General features: G+C 39.8%; 1 protein-coding gene across 2 annotated transcripts in view; it reads right to left on the reverse strand.

Moving 5' to 3' along the window:
• PAFAH1B2 (platelet activating factor acetylhydrolase 1b catalytic subunit 2) overlaps nucleotides 1–12,581 on the reverse strand; it is a 395,905-nt gene that overhangs the window by 79,874 nt on the left and 303,450 nt on the right. The gene's annotated exons all lie outside the window — the stretch shown is intronic.

Genomic DNA, 12,581 nt, shown 5'->3' on the forward strand with positions numbered 1-12,581 from the left:
TAACAGAAATATTCAGCAGCCCTGGAGATGCAGAGGTACAGCAAAAGACCTCACTGGTAATTTTCTGGTAGTTGGCACACCTGACTAAGGCTATGAACTGTTAAACGGTTTCCTGTAATCAAAGGTACAGGATCTGATTCATTCCAACTGCAGTTGCATACAGTGCGACTCTTAGCAACTAATTTAACCCTAAGTGCTCTCAAGTCACCCCTGAAAAGAGAGGCAGGTGTACAGTGAGTTTACTCAGTTAAACATATAAAAACATTAAGTAAAAAATCTGAGTTGGAATATGCCATAATTTCAGAGCCATCTTGCCATGGAAGCAGGATTTTGCCTCGCACTGTTTGGTAATGCACTACACTGTCACCATCTTGTCTACAAAAATAAAAAAAAAGTAGGGAACTACTGTAAAAATGCACAAGGTTAATCATCACAAACTCCAACATGCACTCAAAGAACCAGAGAAAAGCAGCGAAGGTCCACGGTTTGCTCAAACACAACTTTATTCAAATACTAAGCGCTTTCATCTGCACTATCACCAGACGCAAGTGCTTAGCATTTGAATAAAATTCTGTTTGGGCAAACCATGGCCCTTTGCTGCTTTTCGAGTTTGGTTTTTCGAGTGCATTTGGACTAGCTGCTGTTTTTGGTTCTTGATTCTGTGTTATGGTTACAAACTCCAACATCTTCACAATTTGCTTCCTTGAGGTTAACCTCCAGTGGCACCTCCACCAATCCCAATTCCACTCCCAAAGCTGGCAGGTAAAGGAAACAAAACTGAAAAATACCCCCAAGGATGGCACAACTACAGAAAGCCACCACCAATGTTTGGGGGGGGGTGGACGACAACCACTGCTGAGTAGAAGTTACAATCGAAGTTTCCAATACTTAAGTCAAGCAACTAGGAGAACTGGGACTGCCTTTGCATTAAAAAGGGTCAAAAGTGCAATCTTTTATTTTTAATTTATTTATCATTTGTTAACCGGGAAAGTCAGACTTGGAACAAAGCCAATTTTCAGCAGAGGCCCGGGGAGAAATGCTCCAGATGCATGTCTTTGCAATGTGGGAGGAAAGGAGCACCCAGAGGAAACCCACACGAACGAAGGGAGGACATACAGACTCCACAGAGAAGGCACCCCGACCGAGAATCGACCCAAAGAACCTCTTGCTGCGAGGCGAAAATGCTACCACTGCGCTATCCCGCTGTCTCCAACAGAATAAACCCTCTCTATGAAGAAAAACACCTTTAGAAGAGTTGTGTATTACGACCACCAATGCCCTCTTTGAAGGAATTAAGCACAGTCTCGCCACAAAATGTAGTTCCTTTGACAACAGTTAATAGAATCCAACCGTAACTGATGCAGCAAATTAAAAGCTTCCGCTTATGCAGCATCACTCTATTATTTTTATTAAGAAAGTCAAGCCCATGTTGTTCATTTTGTAGAGCTCTGATTAGTATGAGTGGCTTTCTCTTTCAGACTTATCAATTTGATTTAGGATAGTGTGAACTACCACTAAAGTTACATTTGCTGCTCTTGTGAAGCGCACTGTTGCAAACAGAAACCAGGACATATTTTATGTGTTCTTATTTCCTCTGCAGCTGTATTACGTATGGAGTTAGTAATGAGCAGGAGGTGAAAGGGAGCTTGGCACCTTGCTTAAGCAATTTTATTAATGTTTATTTTTTTTTTTACGACTGTCATTTGAAACCGAAATACATTTCTTAGTGCTGTAGTGTTTTCAGTACTTAAAGTTATGACGCTCTGTCCATCAACCAGTGACATGGATTCCTTCATCAAGGATATTTGAAGCTCCAAAGCTTAGGGGAAAAGACTTCTGGTGACTTTCAAACTGCTCAAAAGACATTTGAAAGGAGCAGTAATGAACCAATCATCCAAATACAAGATAACCTTTCTTCTTATTAGGATAACTGCCACAGCTGCTAAGCAAGTGCTTGGTAAACGCACAACAAACAGGATGACCCAAAGGGCTAAGCACAAACCTGAAGGTATTTATCCCTATTTTGAACTCCATGAACAATCAAAACATGAAATTAAATCAGCAAATGGAGATAAATGCCCTATAGATTTAAACAAAGCCACTTATCTAGACTGAGAAAAAGGAGATAAAAGGTATACATCTGGAAATTAAAGTTAAGAACTTCATGATCCATGTCTATCCATTACAAAACCTCTCAGGCCCAAACTCCTCTGTTCTCATAATGTTCTGCATCTTCACCAGATGTTAAGGCATTCAAGAACAGTGTCCATCACTAAGTAATTGGTGGGAGAAGGTGGAAAGGGAAGCTGAAGTGGACAAACATGGATCACAATTATCTACAGCTATGGTACAAACAAACCCTTCATATCAGACAAGATTGTCCTAATGGTTGAAGTAGATTGAGCGAATAGAGTCCTAAGACTTCCTTTAGGGTATGTTCAAGTTTACATAACTGCAGACTTGAAGACAGGCCAAGAATGTGACATAGCAACCAGTTTACATCTTACAAAAGTAAACAGAGAATCCCGTGATGCACCTGCACAAATATCTACCCACGTATTGCTGAAAAATGCTTTGAGAGGTAGCCACGGCTCTAGTGCAAAGTGCTTTAGGTCTATACATTTAGAAAGCCACACAGATGGCATGACTACCTTTCAGCTCAGTTTATTGGAAAAAGGCGACACAAAAAGTTGATCATCCTTCCCAATGGCTTTTTTTTGCCCACACAGAAGCAGAACTACCTGTTCACATATAGGCAACACAAAATAATTCCCTCTGTTGGAAGTACTGGGGGAAAAAAAAAAGGAATACCGACGGAGTAGTTTAAAGTTTTCTATTCATGACTGCCTTGGCCACAACAGATGGGTTACTACTCAAGGGCCCACTGTGTTTGTGAAAAATCAGACTTTGGGATAAGGAATTCAAAATCTGTCACTCAGAAATCCTTCTTTCTGAAGTAACAGCTACCAAGAAAAAAGGTAATCCTGGTTAAGAATTCTAAATCCACATTAGTGACTGGTTGAAGGTGAACTTTTCTAATATGAAGTGTAAAGATACTTTTAAGGTGCAGTCTTAACAAAAATATATTGATAAGAATGACCTCCTTAAAAGTATGAGCCTACGAGGAACTACTTGTACCGTGATAAAAGTTTCTGCTAAATAACACCTTCAGTAAAGAATAACACAAGCCAAAAGTAAAATCAGAGATGGAGACACATAATTTAACACAGCAGAGACAGGAGATGTGAAGCAATCCAACCCCTGAAAAGTTGCTGAAAAGGAAAACCTTGGACATTAACCTAATATAACAAAAAAATTTCTGCAAAGGTAATGTCAAGTTGGCTGCATTTGACATGTCAAGATCATGAGGGACAAAGACCCAAAAGCCAAGACCACAATCCTTGGAACCAGTACTGAAGCCATCCCAGATGTCAGTGCAAGCAGCTATGGGCAAAGGACTCAAACCACTAAGACAATACTTGAAATAGACACAGGAGCATCTGTACCACACACAGAGGCAAGGTCTCTACACGGAGAATTCCAGCTGAAAAAGCAGCATGTTTAAAGTTTACAGACATCAACAGACCAGGGAGAGATCAAAATCAACAATGGAGCCTGCAAAAGGTGCACTGGCCTTAAAAGTCTACCTGTACCAAACAAGGAGGCACTGAGATGGGAGCAAAAGAATGCGGTCAGCTTGCCCTAAAATGACAAGAGTAGGAAGGGATGCCATCTGTGTCTTTGCCAGAACCTTCATCATCATCTCCCAGTCCAAATTAACAGAAACAGGTGGATGGCAGAAAGGAATAAGAAGAGTGAAGCCTGAAGGGAAGAAATTGTTATTTCAAGTTCAGACATCCACAACATGGTTAGGTCCCAAAAAGATAACAACTGATCACATCTGTCTCAATAAGCGATTTAACAGCAGATCACATGCTCAACAATGGACTAATGACCCCTCTTCATTTCTGAAAAACACCTAAAAAAGAAACTGCTCGACAACTGACAAAATACTAAGGAATAAAACAAACTTTCAAAGCGACTCCAGTCCTGCACAGCAAATGTAAAGAAATGAGAATAAAAAGGAAACCTTCTCATATGGGTCTTCCAACAATGACTGTATCACGCATGACTGCACTGCAAATTCTGTGCAGGAATTTCTTTGGATTAGAGTTCAAGACATGGTGAATGAAGGGGCTGATCAAAATAAAACTGCAGAAGCTGTGCTACTAGCTCCACCACATTCTAGTCATCTGCAATTTCTTACAGAAAAAAAGGCATGGGAAATGAAAAATAAGTAAATAATTCACATTTAATAACCTGCTCATACAGCATAAAATTTAGATGTGCAACAAAAATCACAAATTTCTTAGCAACTGACTGCTTACTAAAACAGAACGTTAAATTATCTCAAAACATCCTCAAATTATCTACCATACAATCCCAGTTATTCTCATTAAGGGCAACATATAATTAAAAGACCATGTTATGGGCAAGGCCAATCTCTAACCAAATGTGGTGGGTTAACTTGAGATCAAAAAGAGAAATCGGTTAGGCTTAAAAATGGCCCACAAAGGCAGCTAGCCTAGTAACTATCTGTGAACCTATAATGTGAACCATCAGTAAAAAAAAAAAATAATCCAAATAAATAAAATTCTGTTCAACTCCCTCATTAATTTGGGAGACAATGGCACTATCAACTTGGGAGACAGCAACTCAGTCATGTTAACAATGATCCCCATGCTGCCATCCTCCTAAATGTATATAGTAGCCACAGCGTAGGCAATGCTACTTCCATCAGCCCTAATAAATGCTGCAAACAATGGAACACATGGTACAGCCTTGGAGTTCTAGTAATCCCTCATGGAAGAAGTACCCTGCCACTTGGTGAAGATGGATGCCTCCTTTGGGTTACTTTGGGATCTCAGTAATTAAAACCACTTAATTCTGCAGTAAAAGTATTTCAACCTTTATATGCCAAAAATTGCGATGATTGAAGTTTTTTTCCAATCAATAATAGGAAAAAAAATGGAATATGCAGATGAAAATGAGTAATTGACAAAAGTCATGAGGAGTCAGGCCACACCACTTCGTGGGTGCCTGCTAGACATCTGAGGAAATTATGAATTAAAATGTCTTGAAGGTACCAGTTTGGAGGAAACAAAGCCCTAAAGAACTTGAAAAGATGACTTATGGCACAGCTGAAATAATAAGAAGTGGTTGGAGTCCATGACGCAGAGTTCTCGTATAATCAGCAAATGGCAGTGGGACCTGCTAAATGTCAAACAGCATAGATTCATGAAAAGGAAGTACAGCAAATTAAGCAGACAACCGACTAAAACGGTAGATAACACAAGGAGGCAAATCTGACATTATACAGACTCATGAAAAAAAATGGGTAACAGTTCATGGACTAAAACCAAGGCGGCACACTGGACAGAGTTTAGAAATGATGAAGCACTTATCAATACCACAGTCTGATTATTAAAAATGGGAAGCCTACATTTAAAATTGTATCATTTTTGATGTGTCATAATAAACCAGCAACTACTTTGGCCACTGTGGATACCCAATAGACAATCAGTGGTTGGGCCACCTAGGTTAGTTATCTCAACTTTACAGAGGTGAATCTGAAAAACCACATTAATCTGTGGAAGTAATTAAAGTGAAAACAAAGAATGCTGAAGTATAAACCAATATTTTCCGCTAATGTGAAAATGTTTAGTGCTATGCTGACCATCAAAAATGTGATCGCACAATAACAAAAGACAAAGGAAATGCCACCAACTCTAGCAAAACATGCTAGCTAAACAAAAGTAGACCGGGATGGTCAGGACTGATGGATATTTGGGGTATATGTGAATCTGGTGAAGAAATGATAACTTCTTGTGTGTGCAGTCTCAGGAGTAAGTTGACAGGGATGATGGTTCTACTTGAATTTAGGTCTTACCAACATAAAATGCAGAATAAGAAAGACATCACAAAAAAACCCTTGGTGTTACAATCAAATTTCTCATTTGGGACTATAACTTTGGGGTAGTTGAGAAAAACACACAGGGTGTCTAAAATAATCTACATTTTACAAGCTCCATATTTTTTCATTCCCTTATAAATGCCCTCTTCATGTTCATTATAATTGCTTCTCTCAAACTCATTTTTAATATTCCTACCCTTTTATAAATAATACAGTGCTCTTCATCTGCACTTTCTTTTAAATCTAAAGTACCAAACACCCCTTCCCTATTCTTCTAATATCTTTAGTTCCATAATTTTTACTATTGTAGGTTAATACCATGGCCTTCAAATATTTCTTGGTTTTACCTACACTAAAATTTAATACTCAGTTTTTTTTTTCAGTGAGCAAAAATTTATTCCATCTATTAATTATAATCTCGTCACTTACTTCTCTAATATGTTTTGTAGTACATTCCCTTTCCAAAGGCATTCCCTTTAATACTTCCAATTTATAGAGAAATCATTAGCCATTAGAATCCACTTGGACAGCCTAACCATTTGTCCATTAATAATATTCTTCTTCCATGGATGGTGGCAACTATTAAAATGCAAAACATATTGCAGAATTTATTTTAGTAAGCACTTTCCTCTTCCATTTCATAGTTCAGTGTCTTTAACTTAGTTAATTGGCATTTTTGGGCTAAACTGTTGATGTCTAATATTCAAGATACGACTGTTAGAGGGAAGTTTAAAAGCATATGTTACTTATTTTGTATTCTGATGAAATTCCTTAAATGGTGGAATGAAAGCACTAAATTCTGTACATTCAAAATTTGGGACTAGACCATGTTTTAGCTTTTTTTTGTTTTTTAGTGGTTTGGTTTTTACATTAAACATTACACATAGGACAACAAGTTTGCAATAACAAGCACAGTCCCCATAGTTGCAAACTGGGTACTCCTGACAGTGACTGATATTCTCACTCCAACTGTAATCAATAAAAAAGGGTATGCTGGCATGGATATGAACTTTCCTACTGTCTCTACTACCGCCTTGGGGGACATGGGCATCTAGAGGCAATGCAGAAATTGCCTCATGTTTACTGACAACCACTTAACTCTCAAACAAACTGACATGGTCTGTGAGAGACGTATTTACACTGTCACTAGAGCCAAAGCTCTCACAAAGTACACCTAATGTCAAAAAGGTTGCCAGTAGTACATGCTGCACCCATCGTGCACAATTCAAAGCAGACATATAAACCCACATATGCTGAGGCACTTAACTGTCACCTTCCTAAACCACAAAGCCCTCCTAGATGAAGTACACATAACAAATACCCTTAGAAGCCCCAAATGCACTCTTTCAAAACAATACCCACATCAACACGTAGAGCTAAATCTAATGGAGCCTCTACTCTAACCCCAGAAAGAAAGTCACTACACAATCCAACATTCTAGTCACTGGAGACTCCATCGTGAGGCACACTGATGTCCCTCTCACCAGGCTGAGTAAAGAGAAAGTCACAGTTGGTTGCTTAACAGGGGATAGGATCTGCCACATTACACAGGTGCTCATGTCACTGAACTACAATTACCAATATGACTCATGCACAGTCCATGTGGGAGTAAATGACCAGAGACATACCTCCTGAGACTATATGAATAGAGACATGATGGCGTTCTCGGAATACGTGTCTGAGGCTGGTATGAGACTAGCATTGAACAGCATTTTACCTTCTCCAAGGATGATAACACAATATGAACAAAGGATGATTGACTAATAATTGGCTTAGTTTCCTGCTGTCATTCTAAAGGGGTGTAATATTTGTCAGCATGGAAGGAGATGGTAAACAGACCATGCTGCTTTGCCAGGGATGGTCAGCAACTCTCCCTGCTAGGCTTTCAAATATTAGCTAAAACACTGTCTTCCCCCATAGTGTTTTTTTAGGCAGTGCCACATTGAAAGTACTTCTGACACAGCAAATCAAAACCAAGAAAATCTAAGGGTATTACTACTCAATGTTAGGTGTCTAGACAAAAAGAACTCCACTCCCTAGAAGCTCTCTTTACCCTAGAGAATGTTGATGTCTGTGCAGTCAATAAGATATGGTTTAAAGCCGTGGACAGCACACCAACAGTGCACGGTTATAATGCCTTCCACACATTTAGGACAGCTACTTCACAAGCAGGGACTAAAGGTGGAGGTGTTTCTATTTATGTAAAGATAAATATGCTTCAAAACTGGTCAAACAGGACAATGCACTTTTTCAAATCACCACAGGCAAAATGCAATACCACTTCCTTGCAAGCTGCAGGTCCCCCCTCTATGACCCAGGAAACTCACACCATGTATTTAAACTCATTAGAAACACTAACCATCCAACCCAATACCATATTCATGGGTGATTTTAATTATCGCACTATTAACTGGGAATCCTATACAACACCAAATGTGCATGCATAGAGATTTCTGGATTTTGTAAACACCGACTCCCTGGACCAGACAGTTAATACACCAACCAGGGGTGCAACCATACTGGATCTGGTCCTCACTAACATGGGAGTGCTGCACACCCCTACTGTAATGCCTTCTTTGGTAAGGTCAGACCACAAAATGGTCTCCTTTGAAGTAAAATTAAAACCTGGACCCAGAGCTAAACCTGGAATTTTCAGGAACTATTCTAAGGCTAACCTCCTGCTATTAAGTGAAAACCTGGCAAAATGTCAAGCCCCCATAAACCCTGAGAACACTTCTGCCTATGAAGAACTGTTCACATAAACCCTGTACAAGCATGTTAATAGCTGTACAGAGGCAGATGTATCCACCAGAAAGAAGCACAAAACTAGCTAAAAAACAAGCCACCCTGGTGGAATCACAAAATCAATAGGCTGTATGACAGGAGGAAGAAAATCATGGCAAAAATTAGGAGGTGCAGCACCCAGCAGGATAAAAGCACTCATCAAACTAAACAACTCAGAGGATAAATAAAGTCTACCAAAGCCAAATTTGAGGCAAGTTTGGCCTCCCAGGCCAAAGACAACCACAAAGCATTATTTAGCTATGTCCACAACCTCAAAGGCAATACACAACTGTGTACAGAGATCATTGTAAATGGAGCCACCTATACTGAGCCAGAAGACATGGCAAACCTCCTGGCTGATAAATTCAGCTCCAACTTTACCCCCCTCAACCTTGCCTCAGAAAACATCATCAAATATAACTCCCCCTACTATCACTCGGGAACAGGTATTTAATGCTCTCTCTAAGACCACGAACAATACATCAATGGGCCAAGACAATATCCCAGGATGCCTTCTAAATGGCATGAAACATGACCTATCAGGGCCACTGTAATTACTATTTAACTGTAGCCTCCAAACAGGCTTTGTGCCTCATGAATGGAGAAAGGCAACAGTCATCAGTCTACACAAAGATGGGCCATCTACAGACCCACAAGTCTCACTAGTTTGATATGTAAAGCCATGGAAAGAATTATCATGGAGATGATCAATAGAGACATAGTAAACCTCTAGACACTGGACCCAACCCAGTTTGGTTTCATCATGGGCAGATCTACTCAACCTGGTGGACATCTTTGAGAAGGTCACCAAAGCAATGGATGAGGGAAAAATTGTTCACACTGCCTACCTTGACCTGGCCAAGGCATTTGACACAATGCCACAACTGGGCATTGTTGACAAACTCAACAGGTTAGGTACAAACCCGTATGTCACCCTCTGGATAGCCAAATGGCTCACAGACAGGACCCAGGAAGTTAGAATTGGGGAATCCACCTCTATCTACAAAGAGGCCAGTCACAAGTGGAGTCCCTCAGAGATCAGTTGTTGGACCTCTCCTTTTTGGCATTTACTTTTCATAAGTCAAGGCCAATGTCAGTGGTCTCTGGATGACTAAATTTGCAGACGATTGCAAATTAGGAGCAGTCTCAATCTCACACGGACACAAATTTTATTTATTATTTATTTTATTTTATTTGCAGTTGGTTTACCAGGATAGTCCACTGGGCCAAGATGAACCCGTTTTCAATGGAGTCCTGGGGAGAAAAGCTCCAAACAATTGAGGTTACAGTAGGTTATTAAAGATGATTATACATTGTAAAACTTTAAGTAGACAAATAAACACATATTACAATTAATTCAACAAGTGATGACACTTATATCAGATACAAAATTAGAAGGATTTTACAAAGTTAGAAATGAGAAGTCATCGCATATTAAGTGTCATGCACTTAAGAGGTAGAGTGTAGAATGGGCTGACACAGACAAACAACTGGTATCAGAGCCATGTACTAAAACTAAATGCCAAGAAATGTATAATCCTATCCTTTGGGAAGTTATCCATCCCTGGTAACTATCATACTGACAACACACCCCTTAGAACTGACCCAGTAGTCAGGGACTTAGGGACACACATAGATAGTAGTCTAGCCTTTGACCATCATGTGTCTACAGTGGTGAGGAAATCATTCTATACTGAACAACTTATAAACAAAAGGTGCAGCATCTAAGTGCAGGGAAGTCATTGTTCTACTGCATTCATCAGACCTACCATTGAATACAATGACCCTTTGGTATGTACCTAACCAGGCATATCCAAGAATTAGAACATCCACAGAGGTTCCTCACTAAAAGACTACAGGGCCTCAGTAAAATGTCTTATGCAGCACCTCAAGGCCCTATCCCTGTATTCGGTCTCCTACAGGCTTTTGAGGGGAGATCTATGCCTGGCATACAGGGCATTATCAGACCCCATTCTGTGGGTCCTCCTGCATGTCCACAAAACAAAACAGCACCAGAATTACCAGTTCAAAAGACTTGAGCCTTGCCTGTGATATAAATCGGTCCTGCCGGAGAGAGAGGTATGTATCCGAGAGGCTACCGTGCCTATGGAACAGGCTCCCCCATCCATGTGAAGCAGAGTTCCTCCCTAAACCAATTTTTAAGTGCAACTTGGACAATTGGATGGGAAACCGGAAACTCATCCCTGGTTTGTCACCAAACTTGTAAATGATTCATCTCCCAAACCCCTGCTTACACTTATCAAGGGTATCAGAACTGGTCAGAGATTTGGGATGCATGTCTAGGCTTAAAAAGGCCCTTGTGGTCATTGACCTAGTAAACACCTATAAACCTATTAAGTGGAATATCTGTGCTCCAGACCATACAAGTCAGCAGATGACTATCACAGGTTTTGCTTAGTCTTGAAGGAAGAGTTTTGCATGTTATGGTCGAATAAGACTGTAAGAATGTTGACAATGTGAGAAGAACACGAGTTATACTAGTCATGCAATGAGTCACTGACTGAATACACCTTGTTAGATGCTTAGAAAATCTGAAACAACAGAAGCGATCGCGGTCCCTCTTTGTCCCCTGTACTGGCTGGTCTAATAGATGGGCAAGATGTTTTGTTGAAGCTGGGGAATAATGCAGAATGGTGAAGTGCTTAAGTATCTAGATACCATTAGGACTGTCGGTACATTGTGAAAGTTGCGAGATTTACAAGGTTTAAACTAGCTACATTAGCTATGCGTTATTTGACTGGACAGGGTGGCCATATAAGATGTATAAGGAGTAGAAATAGGCCCCTCTACCCTCTGCTGGTTACCCTGACAGGTGAACAAGGTGATGTCCTAATCAAAACAAGGCATGATACAGACTGGTAAAGTGAACAAATATAAAGCTGAATGTGAAGACTTACAAACTGTATGCTCTTGGTTGTTATACCTTGTTAAAGGTGATGTCCATTGTCCATGGAAGCGAGCATTTAAGTTTTACAGTTAAATTAATATCTAGACTACGGAAATAAATGATTTGGACATTACTGTCAGTCTGTGTAAACAGGATGCAAGAGGTGGCAGGTGATGTGGAAAAGCAACTGGAGAAGGTCAGGTAGAGTTTTAGGCACCCAGCTCTCACAGGGAAACTTAATATATATACAGGGTAGATAAGTTAAGGAGTACTACATTCAAGAACAAAGGGACACGGTGAAGAGTAAATCAGGAAGACTACTGAAAATGTCATATGATGACGTACCATACTAGAAACGAAGATGGGTATATAAACCAGCGTTCACCTCAGATAAAAATATGTATTAAAGTTATTATTCTTTAGTGATATGCTCTCTTAAATGATGAGAATTATTAAGCTGATCCCCAGGAAGTGTAGTCATACAATTAAATCAAGAGATAAGCACTGCTGTATCAAGAAGGAAACATTTTGCAGAGTTAATAAGTATATGAATCTGAATGGAGCAGTGTCTCATGACAAGAAAAAGTTGTATACGTTAGTTTTTCAAAACCACTCTCTATAGCAGGCACTAGGAATTAAACTACAAAATCACATCGTTCATCTCACCTAATCATTACATATGCCAATATTAAGCAAATAAGCTAAAGGCAGTCAACTCCAGCCAATTAAGTGCCAACAGAAATGAATGTTCATAAGCGAGGGACGAGTAAGTGCTAATGTACTAGAATGAATGCAGGAGTAATGAGGAGTTGAGGTGCTGTGTGCCACTCTGTAATAAGGGCATGATATTTATTTTCTCAAAATACCTAGTAAAAACGCCAACCAGCAGCACAAAATACCACTACTAAAGAGGTA

The sequence above is a fragment of the Protopterus annectens genome, chromosome 8.part0 (assembly GCF_019279795.1).
Source record: "Protopterus annectens isolate FY-2018-M chromosome 8.part0, PAN1.0, whole genome shotgun sequence".
In the NCBI taxonomy this organism is placed as follows: Eukaryota; Metazoa; Chordata; order Ceratodontiformes; family Protopteridae; genus Protopterus; species Protopterus annectens.